The sequence below is a fragment of the Hemitrygon akajei genome, chromosome 1 (assembly GCF_048418815.1).
Source record: "Hemitrygon akajei chromosome 1, sHemAka1.3, whole genome shotgun sequence".
NCBI lineage: Eukaryota > Metazoa > Chordata > Chondrichthyes > Myliobatiformes > Dasyatidae > Hemitrygon > Hemitrygon akajei.
The window spans coordinates 211,692,132-211,712,822 of record NC_133124.1 but is presented as its reverse complement, the minus strand read 5'-3'; the positions used below and the strand labels follow the sequence as shown (position 1 = coordinate 211,712,822).

At 43.9% G+C, this 20,691-nt stretch overlaps 1 protein-coding gene across 1 annotated transcript in view; it reads right to left on the bottom strand.

Annotated features, from left to right (window-relative positions):
* Nucleotides 1–20,691, bottom strand: part of tet3 (tet methylcytosine dioxygenase 3) — a 329,399-nt gene that overhangs the window by 295,356 nt on the left and 13,352 nt on the right. The gene's annotated exons all lie outside the window — the stretch shown is intronic.

The following is a 20,691-nucleotide window of genomic DNA, read 5'->3' as shown; positions in this document are numbered from 1 at the left end:
TAGGGAGAAGACAGCATGGCCTGCATTGGTGAGGGACCTTGATGATGGATGCAATGCTCCTTGTAGATCCGCTCAATGGTGAGGAGAGCTTTGCCTATGATGGACCGGGCTGTTTCCGCTACTTTCTGTAAGCTTTTCCATTCTCGGGCATGTGTCAGAAACAACTGGGAAGGGCAGGGGAAGTCAGGTAAATCTTAAAGAGATACTCATGTCCTACACTTCAAACAACGACCTCAAACTTGGGGAGTGCGGCGTAGGGAGATATTGCTTTGAAACTTGAGAGTCCAGGAAAGAATATCCATCATATAAATCTCCATTCCACCACACAGAGCTACTAATTTGAAACACTCTTTAGGACATAAGAAACCAACAAAACTCTATGCCCCAGAGGTTCCAGGTGGTTGCTCTTAAAGTACAGTTAATCTGAAATCAGTTAACGTAACACAAGAGATCACAGAATAGAACAGCACAGCATAATACTGGCCCTTCAGCCCACAATGTTGTGCCGACCCTTTAACCTACTCTACGATCAATCTAACCTTTCCCTCCTACACAACCCTCCATTTTTTTCATCCATGTGCCTATCTAAGAGTATCTTAATTGCCCCTAATGCCTCTGCCTCTACCAATCCCAGAAGTACCCTTCAGCCATTTACTACTCTTTGTGCAAAAAAAACTATCTCTGACATCTCTCCTACATTTTTCTCAACTCACTTTAAAACGATGTCCTCCAGTATGAGCCAATGCTGCCTCGGGAAAACATCCCTGTCTGTCCACTCTATCTATGCCTGTTATCATCTTGTACCCCTCTCATCCCTCTTTGCTCCAGAGAGAAAAGCCCTCGCTCACTCAACCTTTCCTCATAAGGCATGCTCTCTAATCTAGGCAGCTTCCATGTAAACCTTTTCTGCCCTTTCTTGAAAGATTACACACATAATGAGGCCACCAGAACAGACCAGATCACCGGGATTCAAGCACAAACTCTGCCCTCAGCAAAGATCAAGCTTCTGTGTGCATCCAGTGTTTAAGAAACACGTACGACACAACAGAGCAGTTGGTAGCCCTGTAGCCTCAAGGCTCCAGTAACCTAGGTTCAGTCCTGACCTCTGATGCTGCCTGTGTCGAGCTTGCATGTTCTGCCTGTGGTATAACAGTTCTCTCCTAATGTTGGGAGGTGGATTGGTCACTATGAATTGCCCCAGATGGGTCAAATCTAGGAGAAATGGTTGGGAATCTGGTGACAGCAAAAATCAAATTTGTAAACACCAGGAAATCTGCAGATGCTGGATATTCAAGCAACACACACAAAATGCTGGTGGAACACAGCAGGCCAGGCACCATATATAGGAAGAAGTACAGTCAACATTTCGGGCTCAGACCCTTTGTCAGGACTAACTGAAAGAAAAGTCTTTCAGTTAGTCCTGACGAAGGGTCTTGGCCCAAAACATCGACTGTACTTCTTCCTATAAAATCAAATTTGGATGGGATTAGCATAAGAAGGTATTCAATGGGTGACATAAACTTGATGGGCTGAAGGGCCTGGTTTTCAATATGATTCTGCAAATCTCACCCTACCCAAAAAGCTCTGGTTAGGCCACATCTTGAGCGCTGTATACAGTCTGGTCGCCCCACTATAGGAAGGATGTTGAGGCTTTGGAAAGGGTGCAGAAGAGGTTTGCCAGGATGCTGCCTGGTTTAGAGGGCATGCGCTGTCACTGAAGGCTGGATTAACTTGGGTTGTTTTCTCTGGAGCGGTGGAGGCTGAGGGCAGGTCTGACAGAGGTTTACAAGAGAGGCATGGATAGAGCAGACAGGTAATATCTGTTTCCCAAGGCAGAAATGTCTAATAGCAGAAGGCAGGCTTTGAAGGTGAGAGGGAGTAGGTTCAAAGGAGGTGTGAGGTGTAAGTTTTTTACTCAGGGTGGTGGATGCTGAGAATGCGATGCCTGGTGTGGTGGTGGAAGCAAATGCATTCGAGGCTTTTAAAGAGACATTTGGATAGGCACATGGATGTAAGGAAGATGGAGGGATACAGACATAGTGTAGGTAGCAGGCATTAGTATTTGTGTGTTTCTGATTTGCTTTTTAGCTGGTTCAGTACAATATTGTGGGCCGAATGGCCTATTCCTGTGCTGTACTGTTCTATGTTCTATAAAGGCCAAGTCCCAGTATAAAGAGTATAGCTGCCAAGCTTTTGACAGTTACTGACTGGGGGGACTTTATTTCGCATCCCAACAGACATATTTCTACACTTATCAGCACCTGCAGTTTGAACTTGCAGGGTGCACCAAGGTCATGACAGGGTTCCATTCCTCTGAATTGACCATAACCCAAACTGGGCACAAGTCAGAAATGCGGCCATGAACCAAGTTCTCATCTGGCAAAAGATAGCTGCCTTACGAGAGGGACGGATTTTCCCATACCTGGCAAATCCACTGCACCATTACATATGAACAGGCTCAACCCAATTCAGAAGAATCAGGTTTCATATCAATGGCATATGTCGTGAAATCTGTTGTCTTTGTGACAGCAGTACAATGCAATACATAATAATAGAGGAAAAACTCTGAATTACAGTAAATAAATATTTATATTAGTTAAATAAGTCATGCAAAAATAAAAATTTTAAAAAGCGAGGTCGTGTTCATAGGTTCAATGTCCATTCAGAAATTGGATGGTGGAGGGGAAGAAGCTGTTCCTGAATCATTGAGTGTGTGCCTTCGGGTTCCTGTACCTCCTTCATAATGGTAACAATGAGAAGAAGGCGTGTCCTGAGTGATGGGCGTCCTTAATGATAGATGTCGCCTTTTTGAGACATAGCTCCTTGAAGATGCCCTGGATGCTACAGAGGCTAGTGCTCACGATGGAGCTGATAAGTCTGCAATTCTCATTTTTGTGTATTATAACCTGTACTAAGGAACTTACTGTTGTACTCCAGTGTAGCCAGAAAAGTTAAACAGTCAAATTCACACTATAGAAAACTATTCCATAGGTCACATCCATTCATCTGGGAATTCAGGACTGTGCTAATTCTGCTACCTGACTGAAAATTTAAAGTAAATATATCATCAAATATCACCTTGTTATCATGTTACCATATACCGCCTTCCTAGCAGCCGTTCACAATGGGAAAAAGAAATACATTAGAATTGACAAAAAATATACATAAACAGACATAGACTGACAGTCAATGTGCGATCTGTGGATTAGCCACACCAACACTCATCCAAAGCAGTTTCTGTTTAACTTACAAAGTCATCTGCAATTGCTTAAAAATAGATATACCCCCAATGATGGACTTAGGGGAAAATTTTTGGGAAGGGTGGGGATTTCAGCTGCGCTAATTAAACTGCACATCAATTTAATTCACTTGAACATAAGGAATCTATTGTAAAGCCAAACTATTTTTATTCAAAAATTGATGTTCCATGGCTTCATCCTATTACACTGTTTCACAACAGATTTTGCGCTCAAATGGATTTGAGCAAAATCTGCTCAAAAATAAATACCTCACATCAGGCTCGGGTTTCAGCACAGTTTGATGAAGCAAGAGTTTCAGACTATAACTCTACAATACAAAAATAGTTGAAAAATAATGTTATAAAATTGTTAATTAGCAAATATACTGGTTATTTGCTAATAAATGATGGGCCCAGTCAGCTCCGTCGTGGCTATTGGCCTACCCAGCATTAAGGACATTTTCAAGGAGCAATGCCTCAAAAAGGCAGCATCCATTATTAAGGACCCCCATCACCCAGACCATGCTCAGTTCTCATTGTCACCATCAGGAAGGAGGTACAGAAGCCTAAAGGCACACACTCAAAAATTCAGGAACAGCTTCTTCCCCTCTGCCCTCAGATGGACATTGAACCCACGAGCACCTCCTCACTATTTTTTGTGCACTACTTATTTAATCTTATATAATGCACTGCATTATACTGCTGCCACACAACAAATTCCTCAACATATGCCAGTAATATTAAACCTGATTCTGATTTTGATTCTGGATATACTATAATTAGATATATTGACTGCCACGAATGAGATACCAGATCACTGATTTCAACCTCCTCAAGTCATAGAATTCATAACCACAAGAGATTTTGCAGGTGCTGCAAATCCAGAATAGCACACACAAAATGCTGGAGGAACTCAGCAGTCCAGACAGCATCTACGGAGAGGAACAAACAGTCGACATTTCAGGCCAAGACCCTTCATCAGGACTGGAAATGAAGGGAGCAGAGGCCAGAATAAGAAGTTTGGGTGGTGGAGGAGAGGAAGGAGTACAAATTGGCAGGTGATTTGTGAGACCAGGTGAAAGGGAAGGTGGGGGAGGGTTAATGAAGTAAGGAGCTGTGAGGTGATAGGTGGAAGAGGTAGAAGGCTGAAGAACAAAGAATCTGATAGGAGAGGAGAGTAGGCCATGGCAGAAAGGATAGGAGGAGGAACACCAAAGGGTGAGAGGGTAACCAGAATGGGGAATGGAAAAGGAGAGAACAGGCAGAGTAGAGAAATTACTAGTTGCTGGAGAAATCGATGTTCATGGCATTGGGTTGGAGGCTACCTAGACGGTATATGACGTGTTGCTCCTCCAACCTGAGAGTGACCTCATTGTGCTCTTGGCCCAAAATGTCAACTGTTTATTCCTCTCCATAGTTTGGCCTCATCATGGCAGTAGAGGAAGCCATGGACCCACATGTCAGAATAGGAATGGAAGTCAATTGAAGTGGGTAGCCATTGGGAAATCCCACCTTTTAGATTGAATGGAGGAACAGAATCGATGAGCTGAATAGCCTAATTCTGTTCCTATAGCTTGTGGTCAATACAAGATGACCAACCATTAGCACAGGGTGGCACATCGGCAAGGGAAGAAAACACCACCACTTCATCCCTTATGTCACTTCCTGTGCCAAAGAAGGCATGTGTACAGATTGACCACATCGAATTCAGAAGCTGCTTAAGTTGTGTTTCCCATCAACTACAACTGAACCACTGCAACGTGAAGCAGCAAACTGTATTGAACTGCCTGAAGTTGTGCTTCTAACATAAATTGTCAAATGTATGCACAATGGCCAAAGTTTCAGATTTTTAATGAATAATTGCAAATATTTTAATTTAATTGGCACATATTTACTTCATGGTAGTTTAAGCCATGATATTAAACCTGATTCTGATGGTAAAATTCTAAGTGGAGGCCAGTGTATTTTAGGCTTAGCACAACATTATATCACAAGGTACAAGAGACTGCAGATGCCGGGATCTGGAGCAACAAAAACCAAACAGCTGGAGCAACTCAGCGGGTCAGTCAGCATCTGCGGAGGCAACAGGATGCACCAGTCCTGATATAGGGTCTCAATCCAAAATGCTGACTACTGCTTTATATTTACTGACGCTGCCTGACCTGCTGAGTTCCTCCAGCATCTTATTTGCTTTGCTTGCATTTCCATGCAATTGCTCCTTGGAAGGTGAATGAGCTCTCTCCCAAATTAAAGGAAAATCCTGTGAAGGATCAGAGTGTCCCAGTATTCTACTGTTTCAGGCCACAACTCCCATTCCTCCGAAACAGAAAACCAATCACTTTTAAAAGTCCCAGAGTTAGCAACCACGCCTTTTCCAGCTTTGCATGATTCTCCTCTGAGAAATGTTGTTTTTAAGTATCGACAGTACGTCCACCTGCCACCTCTGACCTAGATAAAAACTGGTGGAACCGGTTCAGACACAATGGGCTGATTCACCCCATTGTATATGAGGAGGGCCCTCCAGTTCAATTTTTTTAAATTATTTAGAGATACAGCCATACAACAGGTCTTTCTGGTCCAACAAGGCTGCGCCAATTGCACCCATGTGACCAATTAATCTACTAACCTCTATGTTGAAAGAAATCAGAGCACCCAAAGAAAGTCCACACAGTCATGAGCAGAACATATAAACTTCTTGCAGATGGCAGCAGGAATTGAACCCGGGTCACCGGTGTTGAAATAGCGTTATGCTAACCGCTAGGTGATTGTCACTCAACTTCTGCCCGCAGCCTTGAGAGTTTTTCTTCTCAGGTAGTTATCAAACTCCTCTTGAAAATTATTATTGAGTTTTCTTGTGGAACAAATGAACATCTATCTTTGCAAAACACACTCTGGGAAATAACTGGTAGAAGAATTTACCAGCTCTTTTCTTTGAGTCTTAATGCTGAGTATCCGAGACAAAAGGGACCTCCAACAATGGAATCTGGAGCAACGTACAAGAAGCTGGAAAAAGTCAACAGGTCAGACAGCCTCTGTAGAGAGAAATGGTCTGTCGATGTTTCGGATCGAGACCCTTTTATCTGGACATAGAACATAGAGCAGTACAGCACAGGAACAGGCCATTCGGCCCACAATGTTGTGCCGAGCCAGCTAAAAATCAAATCAAAAACACCCAAACACTAATCCCTCCTACCTACACAATGTTCATACTCCTCTACTTTCCTCAAATTCATGTGCCTATCTAAACGTCTCTTAAAGCCTCTAATGTATTTGCCTCTACCACCATACCAGGCAGTGCATTCCAGGCATCCTCCACTCAGTAAAAAGCTCACCCCTCACATCCCCCTTGAAACTAACCCCTCTCACCTTCAATGCATGGCCTCTGGTATTAGACATTTCAACCCCGGGGAACAGATCTTCCTTGTCTAATCTATCTGTGCCTCTCATACTCTGTCAGATCTCCCCTCAGCTTCCGCCACTCCACAGAAGACAGCCTAAATTAATCCAGCTTCTTGTGATAGCACACACGCCCTCTAATCCACGCGGCATCCTGCTGAACCTCTTCAGCACCCTCTCCAAAGCCTCAATATTGTTTCTATAGTGAGGCGACCAGAATTGTATGCAGTACTGCCGATGTAGCCTAACCAGTTTTATAAAGTCGCAACATAACCTCTTGACTTTTGAACTCAATGCCTCGAGCAAGTGCAAGTAAGTATTCTCAACCAACTTACTGACTCATGCAGCCACTTTCAAGAGTTATGAACTTGAATCCCAAGATCTCTCTGCTCAGCAACGCTGTTAAGGATTTTGCCTTTAACAGTGTCCTACCTTCGTGCCCTTCATCTCAACCTGAAACATCAATTGTTCATTTCCAACCACATCCCTACTATCCAGGGCATGCTTTGGTGCCAAAGGAGCATTTCATTGTACATCTCAATGTAAATATGACAGTTAATGCTAACTTAATATTTTCAAACCTCCGAGAGAACCTCGACCTTGCTGTGGTTTGAGGCTTGCGTGCCTCAATGACCTGGAGAACTACACTGGATGGAGTCAGGGCTTTATGCTTTGGCTCTTGGTAGGGTCACCAATGTCAAACAGGTCAAAGGGTAGAGGCCAGACGAAGAGTGGTCAACCAGTCCTCCAGGTTCGGGGCTCAACTCAAGGCTAACAGCCCTGACTGGTAAAACAAAGCAGCAATGAAGAATCCTTCTAAATCTGAGTGCTTGGGTATTCCCGAGTCTCCACCCAGGATTTACTTGCGTGACTGACAGCAGTGAAAGCCGAATTACTGACACAAAGAAGGGAGCCCTGCACACCGCCGAAGGTGGTGGACCTTCACTGCTGCCCTAAATGCCAGCGCCGCAACGGGCAGTAAGAAAGTAAGTGAGTAATTGTTTCAAAAGGTCAGGGGGCTGAGGAACGGGTGCTGAAGAAGGGTTGGAGTATGGGGTAGAGCACCCAACGATCATCGTGAACTATAGAGCAGGTTTAAGGGACAAGCCTACACCTATTTGCTTACAGTTAAGAAAGCACATTGGGCTCATCCAAAACAGCACACACAAAACACTGGAGGAACTCAGCAGGCCAGGCAGCATCTACAGAAAATAGTAAATTTCGACATTTCAGGCTGAGACCTTCATAGAACATAGAACAATACAACGGAGTACAGGCCCTTCGGCCCACAATGCTGTGCCATCCCTTAAACCCTGCCTCCCATATAACCCTCCACCTTAAATTCCTCCATATACCTGTCTAGTAGTCTCTTAAATTTCACTAGCATATCTGCCTCCACCACTGACTCAGGCAGTGCATTCCATGCACCAACCACTGAGTAAAAAATCTTCCTCTAATATCCCCCTTGAACTTTCCACCCCTTACCTTAAAGCCATGTCTTCTTGTACTGAGCAGTGGTGCCCTGGGGAAGAGGCGCTGGCTGTCCACTCTATCTATTCCTCTTAATATCTTGTATACTGAATGCACAACGGACTATATTAATTTTTGTGTGGATGCGGTTGTTCCTGTTAGAACTGTTCGCTGCTATCCCAATAATAAGCCCTGGATCACTAGTCACATCAAAGGCCTCCTAAACCAGAAGAAGAGGGCCTTTAAAGATGGTGATCGGTTGGAGCTTAAAAGAGTTCAGAAGGAACTCAGAGTACAGATAAGGGGGGCAAAGGAGCAGTATAGGAGAAAGTTAGAACAAAAGCTGCAGGAAAAAAGCATGAAGGAGGTGTGGGATGGGATGAAGATCATCACCGGATGTGGTGCAAAGCGGGGGGCAAACATAAGTGGAGATGTGGAGAAAGCGAACCAGCTGAACAACTTCTTCAATAGGTTCGACAGCACAATCTCACCCTCACTGCAGAACTCCACACCAGGCTTACTTCCCTCACAGGAAAATATCCACTCACAGGAGACCTGGCCCACGCCCAGGTTTACGGCTGCACAGGTGGAAGGTCAACTGAGGAAGATCTGTACCAGCAAGGCGGCTGGACCGGATGGAGTTTCCCCACGATTACTGAGGGCCTGTGCGACTGAACTGGGAGAACCACTACAGCGCATCTTCAACATGAGTCTAGATCAGAGAAGAGTACCAAGACAGTGGAAAACATCTTGTATTGTCCCGGTACCGAAGAAACCACAACCAAAGGAGTTGAATGACTTCAGACCTGTTGCCTTGACGTCGCACGTGATGAAGACCATGGAGCGGCTGATAATACAGAATCTGAGGCCACAAACCAGGCACGCCCGGGATCCGCTTCAGTTTGCGTATAAGGAGAAGGTGGGAGTGGAGGATGCTATCACGTATTTGCTGCACAAATCACTCTCTCACCTAGATGGGGTCAGTTGTGCTGTGAGGATTACATTCCTTGACTTCTCTAGTGCCTTTAACACCATCCAGCCCAAGATCTTAAAGCACAAACTAACGGAGATGGGAGTAGACTCTCACATGGTGGATTGGATAGTGGACTACTTGACAGATAGACCTCAGTATGTGCGGTTGGGAGACTGTAGGTCTGACACAGTGGTCAGCAGCACAGGAGCGCCACAGGGAACCGTACTCTCTCCGGTCCTGTTCACCCTGTACACATCTGACTTCCAATATAACTCGGAGTCCTGCCATGTGCAGAAGTTCGCTGATGACACGGCCATAGTGGGGTGTGTCAGGAATGGACAGGAGGAGGAGTATAGGAAACTGATACAGGACTTTGTGATATGGTGCAACTCAAACTACCTGCGTCTCAATGTCACCAAGACCAAGGAGATGGTGGTGGACTTTAGGAGATCTAGGCCTCATATGGAGCCAGTGATCATTAATGGAGAATGTGTGGAGCAGGTTAAGACCTACAAGTATCTGGGAGTACAGTTGGACGAGAAGCTAGACTGGACTGCCAACACAGATGCCTTGTGCAGGAAGGCACAGAGTCGACTGTACTTCCTTAGAAGGTTGGCGTCATTCAATGTCTGCAGTGAGATGCTGAAGATGTTCTATAGGTCAGTTGTTGAGAGCGCCCTCTTCTTTGTGGTGGCGTGTTGGGGAGGAAGCATTAAGAAGAAGGACGCCTCACGTTTTAATAAGCTGATAAGGAAGGCGGGCTCTGTCGTGGGCAAAGTACTGGAGAGTTTAACATCGGTAGCTGAGCGAAGGGCGCTGAGTAGGCTACGGTCAATTATGGAAAACCCTGAACATCCTCTACATAGCACCATCCAGAGACAGAGAAGCAGTTTCAGCGACAGGTTACTGTCGATGCAATGCTCCTCAGACAGGATGAAGAGGTCAATACTCCCCAATGCCATTAGGCTTTACAATTCAACTGCCAGGACTTAAGAACTTTTTTTTAAAGCTATTATTAATGCTTTTTGAGTTAGTGATTTAGATGCATATCATATTATTACTGAGTTAAGTATTGTATGTAATGAGTTTTTGCTACAACAAGTGTATGGGACATTGGAAAAAAAGTTGAATTTCCCCATGGGGATGAATAAAGTATCTATCTATCTATCTATCTATCTACCTCTATCATGTCTCCTCTCATCTTCCTTCTCTCCAGAGAGTAAAGCCCTAGCTCCCTTAATCTCTGATCATAATGCACACTCGCTAAATCAGTCTTCATCAGGACTGGAAAGAAAGAGAGAAATCAGAGTAAGAGAGGGAAGGAAAGGAATAAATAAAAGGTTGTAGGTGATAGGAGAAACCAGGAGAGGTCGAGGGTGGAAGTAAAGGGCTGGGAAGTTCATTGGTAAAAGAGATAAAGGGCTAGAGAAGGGGGAGTGTGATAGGAGAAGACAGAGACCATGGGAGAATGAGAAAGGGGAGTTGATGGGCAGGTGAGGCGATACAGTGAAAGAGGGAAACAAGAATGGGGAATAGTGAGGTGGGGGGGGAACTACCGGAAGCTTGAGAAATCGATGTTCACCCCATCAGGTTGGAGGCTACTCAGGATGGAATATAAGGTGTTGCTCCTCCATCCTAAGTGTGGGCTTTATCTACTTCATACACAAGAGAATATGCTTTAAGTTGGAGCTTTACTGTGATAGGGGCATGAAAGGAAAGAACAGGTTTGGGGAGGCATCAGGTATGCGGAGATAGGTGCGGGTGTCTCTATATAAAACATCTGATATCGATATGCAGGAATCTGATTGTGCTGGAAGAGGAAATGCAATCAAGTTTGGGAACTGTCTAAATAATGAGTTAATCATCAAAGACCACTGTTTAATCTGAATATATGTCATTACCATGGAAACACAGAGTCAAAAGGAACCATATGTTAAAAGGAACAGACAGACGTTACACTGATCATTATAAGGGATCTCAGTTTGTGCTGTAAATCCAAAACATTGGAAGCCCGTGCTCTGATGTGGTAAACCTGACAGACAATGGGTTTCCAGCTCCAGTAAGGATTGCACTGCTGATATTAGGATCAGAGTCATAGACGAGTACACCACAGAAACAGGCCCTTTGGCCCATCTAGTCCATGCTGAAACCATTTAAACCGCCTACTCCCATTCGACCTACACTGGGACCTTAGCCCTCCATACCCCTACCATCCATGTACCTATCCAAACTTCTCTTAAACGTTGAAATCGAGCTTGTGTGCACTACTTTATGCTGGCAGCTCGTTCCACACTCCCACTACCCTCTGAGTGAAGAATTTTTCCCTCATATTCCCCTTAAACTTTTCGCTTTTCGCCCTTAACCCATGACCTCTGATCATTGTGGAAAAAGCATGCTTGCCTTTATCCTATCTACCCCTCATAATTTTGCACACCTCAATCAAATCTCCCCTCAATCTTTCTATGTTCTAAGGAATGAAGTCCTAACCTGTACAATTTTTCTTAATAACTCAGGATCCTCCAGACCCAGCAAAATACTTTTGAAAATTTGCTTTGTACTCTTTCCATCATTTTTACACCTTTCCTGCAGGTAGGTGATCAAAACCGCACATGATTCTCCAAATTCAGCCTCACCAAGGTCTTACGTAACTTCAGCATAACATCCATTTCCTGTACTCAATACTTGGATCCATGAAGGCCAATGTGCCAAAGCTTTCTTTATGACCCTATCTGCCTGTGATGGCACTTTCAACGAATATTTGTAGCGCACATTACTGTAGCAGTTAGTGCAACACTTCGCAGTGCCAGTGATTGCCAATCAGGGTTTCATTCCTGCCGCCACCTGTAAGGAGTTTGTACATTCTCCCCATTACCAACTTGGTTTCGTCCCACAGTCCAAAGTTGTGGGCATGCTATGTTTCCGCCAGGAGCATGACAACACTTGCAGGCTGCCCCCGCCACAATCCTCACTGTGTTGGTCATTGACGCAAATAACACATTCATTCTACACACACAAAATGCAAGAGGAACTCAGCAGGTCAGGCAGCATCTATGGAAATGAACAAACAGTCAACATTTCGGGCCAAGATCCTTCTTTAGTAGTAGAAAGGAAGGGGGAGGACTCCAGATACTTTTCACTCAATGTTTCGATCTACATGCAACAAATAAATCTTTACATTCAATCCCATCTGGACTATTGTTTACTTGTTCAAAGTTCAAAGTATGTATACTTCATCCAACCTTGACATTCATCTCCTTTCAGGCAGCCACGAAACAATGAATCCAAACAGAACCCATTAAAAGCAAAAGAAGGCCATCAAACACGCAGTGTGCAGAGTCAGAGACATAAAAACAAACTGAGCAAATGATAAAAGCAGCAAACAGTACTCAGAACTGACGTTCACAACACCGGACATCGCTGCAGTCTGGTGTTTCCTTCGCTCTTGGAATCTGGTTTTGCCACTTCATTATGGCCAGTACCCAAACTTTTCAATTCAGATCAACTCTTAAATTAATCAAACCTCAGATCTCTCCTCACCTCAGCTACATCTAATTGCCCAACCTTTCCAATTTCTAATCACAGCCAAAATCTTAGTAAAACCAGAGCAGAAGGTTTTACTGCTTCTGCAGGCAGAAGGCAGTGGAGGCCAGTTCTCTGGATGCTTTCAAGAAAGAGTTAGATAGAGCTCTTAAAGATAGTGGAGTCAAGGGATATGGGGAGAAGGCAGGAACGGGGTACTGATTGTGGATGAGCAACCATGATAACATTGAATGGCGGTACAGGCTCGAAGGGCCGAATGGCCTACTCCTGCACCTATTATCTATTGTCTTATTGTCTATAAGACTCAGGAGCAAAATTAGGCTTCTTGGCCTATCGCGACTGCTCCGTCATTCCATCATGGCTGACAAAGAAGGAAACATTAATTCAACACTCTCCTCTTTTATATTTAAGATCTTTCTTATTGACCAAATATTCTAAACCGCTGATGAATATCGAGAGAATATTTTACCTGGAAAAGGCATCAATTAGATTTCAGAAGTTACACAAGATTGAAATATACTGTATAGCTTGCAGAATGTAAAATCTGAAGCACAAATAAATTTAATAGCTGTGATTCATTTGCTGAACCGAAGTAAAATGTTCATAATTGCTGCATGCCCTGTTTGACAGGTTTTTTAAAAATGAGATCCAGCGCAGAATAGGGCTTTCCGGCCATTCGAACCAAGTCACCCAGCAACACCCAATTTAATCTGAGGTAATCACAAGACAATTTACATGGTGACGGAGACAGCGTACAAACTTCTTACAGGCAACGGCGGGAAATGAACCCAGGTCACCTGTACTGCAAAGAGTCACACTACTGGGCTGTACATTTATACGTTTTACATCGACTCAATCGCTGCTCTTCAGATCCCGTCATCGCAATTTTTAAAGCAAAATTTTTACTATTTTATAGAATTTGATGGACAGGCTGAAAAGTTCTGACTTAACACTTACGCTTTGGGCTATTGAAATATCAATCTCACTTCCCTGACCAGCATCGAAAGCAGTGATAGGCGTTGAGATTCGGTTGTTCGTCACTTAAAAATTATTCAACGACAACTGAACTCAGAGCTTGAAGAGAAGGAGTTAAACTCACTTATTTTTAGGTTTTGAAAGAAAGAATTTAACTTGGCTTCAGTTGTTAAGTTTTAAAGTTTCAGCAATTTATCTGAAATAAACAAAAAAAAAACACATAATACTTCCATGTTCCCAGTGACTCTCACCAGATAGATACACCATTGGGAACATGCTATCCAGTTGAATTATAACTTGGCCTGGTGACTGCTCTTCCCAAGACTGCAGTTGTGAGCGCAGTCCAGTCCATCACAAAAAACAAGCCTCCCCTCTGTCTGCACCTCCCACCGCCTCAGGAAAGCGGCCAACATAATCAAAGACCCCACCCACCCTGGTCATTTTCTCTTCTCCCCCCCCTCAGGCAAAAGCTACAAAATCTTGAGAACATTTTGCACCAAGCTCAAAGACAACATCTACTCTGCTGTTATAAGACTCTTAAACAGAACTCATATATGATAAAGACAAGTCAAGGTCTCCCATACTACCACATTACAGCGCCCACACCTTAAATGTCTACCTGCACTGCACTCTCTCTGTAACTGCAACACTATATTCCACATTCTGCATTTTTTTTGTCCGTTTGTACGACCTCATTGTACTTAATTACAGAATGCACACAAACAAAGCTTTTCATTGTATCTCGGTGCATCTGACAACAATGAACCAATTACCGGTAATACTATAAAGGACGGGTTGACACAGTAATATAGTGGGGCTTCTGCTGTCTCGCAGATTCCCCGGACAAGTCTGATCCTGACTGTGGGTGCTCTCTGTGTGGAGTCTGCAAGTTCTCCCTGTGACCAGGTGGATGCTGCCCGTATTCTCTGTTGTCAGAGTCAGACTCAGAATCGGGTTTACTATCAAGTCAAGTTTATTGTCATTTCGACCATAAACTGCTGGTACAGTACATAGTAAAAACGAAACAACGTTCCTCCAGGACCCTGGTGCTACATGAGACAACACAAAAACTACACTAGACTATGTGAGGCAGCACAAGGCTACACTAGACTACGTAAAACAACATTAAAACTGCACAGGACTACATAAAGTGCACAAAACAGTGCAGGGCAGTACAATAATTAATAAACAAGACAATAGGCACAGTAGAGGACAAATTACAATATAATAATAAATGATGTAGATGTCAGTCTAGACTCTGGGTATTGAGGAGTCTGATAGCTCGGGGGAAGAAACTGTTGCACAGTCTGGTCGTGACAGCCCAAATGCTCGGTACCTTTTGCTAGATGGCAGGAGGGAGAAGTTTGTGTGAGGGGTGTGTGGGGTCCTTCACAATGCTGTTAGCTTTGCGGGTGCAGCGTGTAGTGTAAATGTCTGTAATAGCAGGAAGAGAGATCCCAATGATCTTCTCAGTTGACCTCACTATCCGCTGCAGGGTCCTGCGATCTGAGACGGTGCAATTCCCGAACCAGGCAGTGATGCAGCTGCTCAGAATGCTCTCAATACAACCCCTGTAGAATGTGGTGAGGATGGGGGGTGGGATATGTCATGAAATTTGTTAATTTTATGACAGCAGTACAATGCAATACATGATAAATAAATATAGAGAAAAAACTGAACTACAGTAAGTATATGCAGCATGTCTATTAAATAGCTAAGTTTTAATAAGTAGTGCAAACAAACAGAAACAAAAAAGTAGTGAGGTCGTGTTCACAGGTTCAATGTCCATTTAGAACTCGGATAGCAGAGAGGAACCACCTGTTCCTGAATTGCTGAGTGTGTGCCTTCATGCTTCCATACCTCCTTCCTGATGGTAGCAATGAGAAGAGGGCATATCTTGGGTGGTGGCGGTCCTTAATGGTGGATGTCACCGTCCTAAACTGCCGCTCCTTTAAGAGGTTTTGGATACTACAGAGGCTAGTGCCCATGACGGATCGAACTAATCTTACAACTTCCTGCAACTTACTTTGATCTTGTGCGGTAGCCTCCTTCCATTTCAGATGGTGATGCAGCCGGTCAGAATGCTCTCCACGGTACATTTGTAGAAGTTTTCGAGTGTTTTAGGTGACAAACCATACCTCCTCAAATCTCTAATGAAATACACATGCTGTCTTGCCTTCATTATAGCTGCATCAGTACATTGCGTCCAGGTTAAGTCCTCAGGGATACTGACACCCAGAAACTTGATATCGTTCACTCTCTACACTTCTGATCCCTCTGCGAGGAATGGTTCGGGATCCCTCATCTTACCCTTTCCGAAATGCACAATCGGCTGTTTGACCCCTCACTGAAGCTGAGTGTAAGGTTGTCGCTGTGACACCACTCAACTGGTCTATCTCGCTCCTGTATGCCCTTTCGTCATCGTCTGAAATTCTGCCAACAATGGGTGTGTCCTCCCACAATAGAAAAGTGGAAGCCTATGTGGGAGGGAAGGATTAGATTAATCTTGGAGTAGGTTAGAAAGGCAGCACGATATTGTGGGCCAAAGGGGCTGTACTGTAATATTCTATGTTCTTCAGTGCTGTGCAAAAGTCGTCAGAATCTGAAATTTTTTTATATCAGGGGTTTAATGGTAGGGGTTCATGGTATAAAAGGATTGAGAACTTCTGTTTTATATGGTTTCAGAAGAAATGATTTCAATATCATCGAGGCTGTCTGGGATTACCTGGAGGGACACAAGCAAGCAAGACAGCCAAGGTCTGCAGAAGAACTGTGGCAAATTCTCCAAGATGCTTGGAACAAACTACCAGCCAATTTTCCTACAAAACTGCACTGCAGTGTACCTAAGAGAATTGATGCAGCTTTAAAGGCAAAGGGTGGTCACACCAAACTACAATTTGATTTAGTTTTTAACTGTTCATTGCCCCTTATAGCAATTTTTAAAAAATATTTAGAAACATTTCATTTCATTATATTTGAAACCATCTTTGCTTTACGGAATTTTTTTGCATCTGCCCAAGACTTTTGTACAGTACTGTATATTCTGGTAGGATGGTGACACATTCGGTCACAGTGACTTCTACAGGGTCAACAAAGGGTGCAGCTGTCCGTTTTAAATGTACTTTTCGTGATCTCATGATTCTGCTCGACATCAAGAACTTAAGAGTACTGTAGGTCTACCCCAGCAGCAAGCTGCCCGTTGGCAAAGACAGTGAAGGAGCTGGACTTGGTGGCAGACCGTGCTGCTGCTTGTGTCAGAGAGGCTTCAGAGGAGTCGGGGCATGAAGGAGGTATGCAGCCTCATAGCAAGTGACCGACTTTGTCACTTTTCTTGTGATCACAAGACCCTTCCGGACATGGGAACGTGGAATGCTGCAAGCCGATTCATTAATTTATTGGTGTACAGCGGTGGGGGAGGGGGGGGCGTCGAGGGAGCTGTGTGGCCTCGGTCACAGCGAGGGCTTGACCTCGAGCCATGTGGCTGCCTGTTTACAGCCACCGGGGGAGAGGTACTGAAGCCGGTGCACTCCACTGGGGTCGGTGTGGCACAGCGTCCAGGCTGGAGTTGGTCTGGCAACCCACCCATAGTATTTGCTTGGCAGAGAACAAGTTGTATCGTGGTCAGCTACAGATTTCTGTGGCATTCATGGACTCAGGGTCTGGACTTTTTTTTTTGGGTGGCATATTTTAGTGATATCTTACAAGCTCTTACTGTCTTGTAAGAGCTATGTGTGCTTTGTGCTGTGTGTGGCCATTGGTACTACGTTTTGCACCTTAGCCCCAGAGTAATGTTGTCCGTTTGGCTGTGTTCATGCATGGTTGAATGAGAATTAAACTTGAACTGAATATTCTCTCCCAAAGATGTGCCGGTTGGTAGGAGAATAAGGGAGAAGTTAATGGACAGGTAAACGTTACAGGGAAATAAGGAGGTGAGTAGAAATGATCTGGAAGCTAGCACAGACTTGATGGGCTGAACTACCTCCTATATCATCAAAATATGAGAAGATCCACTAAATTCTTAAACTAATGGTAAAAATAATGCAATATTAAAATATTGCTGATATTACATGGGTCAAGGCATCAGATCACAGCCAAAGTGGTTACTCATATAATGATGTTATTGGCTTAGCAGCAATAATTACATACTACATCAGGAGATTGTAACTTGTCATATATTGGTCACAGTATCTGTGATGCCCTCCCTAATGACTGGCATACACAGTGCCCAGGATTCTCTGAAGTCTAAACTGATGCTTTCTTCATGAAACTTTATGCCTTTCTTATGCTTTGGATACCAACCTGCTGTACAAAGTCAAACGAGTTGCTACATGCCAAAATGTTATCATAATTTGTGTGATGACTGTTTTCCCAAGATAGGACTGAGATGCAGTCTCTGTTCAGGTCGTGGCACAGACGTTGTTTTCTTTAAGGCTCATAGGCATGATTTTGGGGTTAAAGGATAGGTTAGAGTTTAGGGGCATGGATCTGGGGGTAATTAGAGGACAGATCAGAGTGTAAGCCTACACTCCACACACACACAATGGCCACTGGAAAGGGTGAGGAAGAGGACATTCAGGGTCATGTTATCAGTGAGACAGGAGTTTAAAGCCTAGTTTTCAGGGTCCGGCATTCGAAGCCTGGTGCTTGGACCCTCATCCAGGCTCATCATCTGTGAGCCCTGGGTTGATACTGAAGGTCAAAGATCTGAAGGCCGATCGGAGGTCAAGATTGAAGCCTGAGAGGCCAACTGGAAGTCTAGAAGCTAAGACCCAATGGCCAGAGCCTGGGACTGTGACTCTCTGTGAGTCCGCTGGGGAAGTCATGGCCCGGTGCCTGCAAATCCACGAATCTGCTGTAGGCCAGAGGCTGAAGAGAACGGCCTGTCCTGGGGTTAAATGGCTGTGTATGTGCGCAGGTGGGAGGAGGAAAGGGACATTTTCACTATTATTACTTTACTGCTTGGTATGTTACACATTGTTCGACCAAGCATCGTGGGCATACTATGTTGGTGCTGAAATGTATGGCGATACTCGCAGGACTTGGGTGTGCTGGTTGTTCATGAATGTGACATGTTTCACTCTTTTTCAATGTACATGGGATAAATAAATCTGGATCTGCACTGGATACTTCCTGTTGATTATTGTTCAGACCAAACATCAGAACATGGAAGGAATGTGATCTGAGTGACTTCTGACCATGGAATGATTGTTTGGTGCCAGATGGGGTGGTTTGAGTATCTCAGAAACTACTGATCACTCACACAACGGTCTCTAGAGTTTACTGAGAATGGTGTGAGAAACAAAAAGAACATCCAGCGAGCAGCAGCTCTATGGGCACAAGCGCCTTGTTAATTAGAGCGATCAGAGGAGAATGGCCAAACTGGTTCAAACGGGCAGGACATCAACGGTGACTTAAGTAACCTCAAGAGCATTTCTGAATGTGCACATTGAACTTTGAAGTGGAAGGGCTACAGCAGCAGAAAACCACAAACACACACTCAGAGGCCACTTCATTAGGTACCTCCTTTATCTAATAATGTGACCACTGAGTTAACAGTATTACAGTTACAGAGAAAGTGCAGAGCCGGTAAGTAATAAGGTTCAAGGCCATGATGTGGCAGATTGTGAAGTCAAGAATCCATCTTACCATATAAGAAGTCCAGTCCTTGTCAAAGGCAAAACAATATATTTAATGATTTGAATATAGGAAAAATTATTCAATTACTTGACTTTTAGGAACAACTTTCTCCCCACGGTCTCAGGTTTCGCAACAGTCCATGAACTCTATTCGTTGCTGGTCTTTGCAGTTGATTTATTTTGTAACATAATAATTTTTATGTCCAGCACTGTACTGCTGTTGCAAGACAATAAATTTCACAACATATATACACCTGATTCTGATTTAATTCCCCCAATGGAATATTAGTCCAGTAATTCCCTACAAAAAGACTCACACAGCTGAGGGAACTGTGACACAAATGAGTCATTGTAAAACAAACTGAGGCATTTTTACTCTTTCCATCAAGTACCAGGGTGGCTCGGTGCATAGTGGTTAGCACAAGGCTTTACAGTGCCAGCAACCCAGGTTCAACTCCCAATGCCGACTGTAAGAAGTCTGCACGTTTGTGTGGGTTTCCTCCAGGCGCTTCGGTTTCCTCCCACAGTCCAAAGACATGCCGGTTGGTAGGTTAATTGATCACAGTAAATTATCCTGTGATTAGGCTAGGGTTGTTTGGGGGGGATGCTAGGCAGCATGGATCGAAGGGCTGGGAGGGCTTCAATCAATCAATCAACCAAATGATGTCAAGTATTGCTGAGATCTTCCATGTAGAACACAAAGCAAGGCATTTGAAAATTTTGAAGTACCCTTTGTGAATAAACATTTAACTAACCCATTATAAACTTTTCTCCTGGGAAAACCTTTGATATATTTTCAAGGCTCAAATGGTGTTATTGGTTCTAGTTTCACATTCAGTGTGTAATTCATCAAAAGGGAATGAACCTCTTGCACAAATAACCAATGCATTTAATTCACTTTTTTTTACCTCTGCCAAGAAACACTCATCCAGAGAGAAATCTAGAAAGTCTTTACATGCTGTGAGCATATGCTACATTCTACCCCAGATACGTAAGCCTAATTCTCCAAATCCTACTATTTTAACAAGTGTTCCTTCAGCCCTTCTGCTGTTCATGCCTGTCCACTCTGAGAGGCTTTAAGCCCTACTTCAAAAGTTGAAGGTACCATTTGCTGAGGTTTTCTTCTGAATGTTTTGCAAAAAGAGAACTTGCATTTATATAGTGCCTTACATGACGCACTAAAGTGCTTTCCAGCTAGTGAGGTACTTTAGATGCAGAGCTACTGTTCCACACTTCAGCCACTTTATTAGGTATACCTGCTCGTTAATGCAAATATCTATTCAGCCAATCATGTGGCAGCAACTCAATGTATAAAAGCATGCAGACATGGTCAAGAGGTTCAGTTGTGTTTAAAAAAACCCATCAGAATGGGGAAGAAATGTGATCAAAGTGACTCTGACTATTGAATGATTGTTGGTGCCAGATGGGGTGGCTTGAGTATGTCACAAACTGGAGCTCTACTG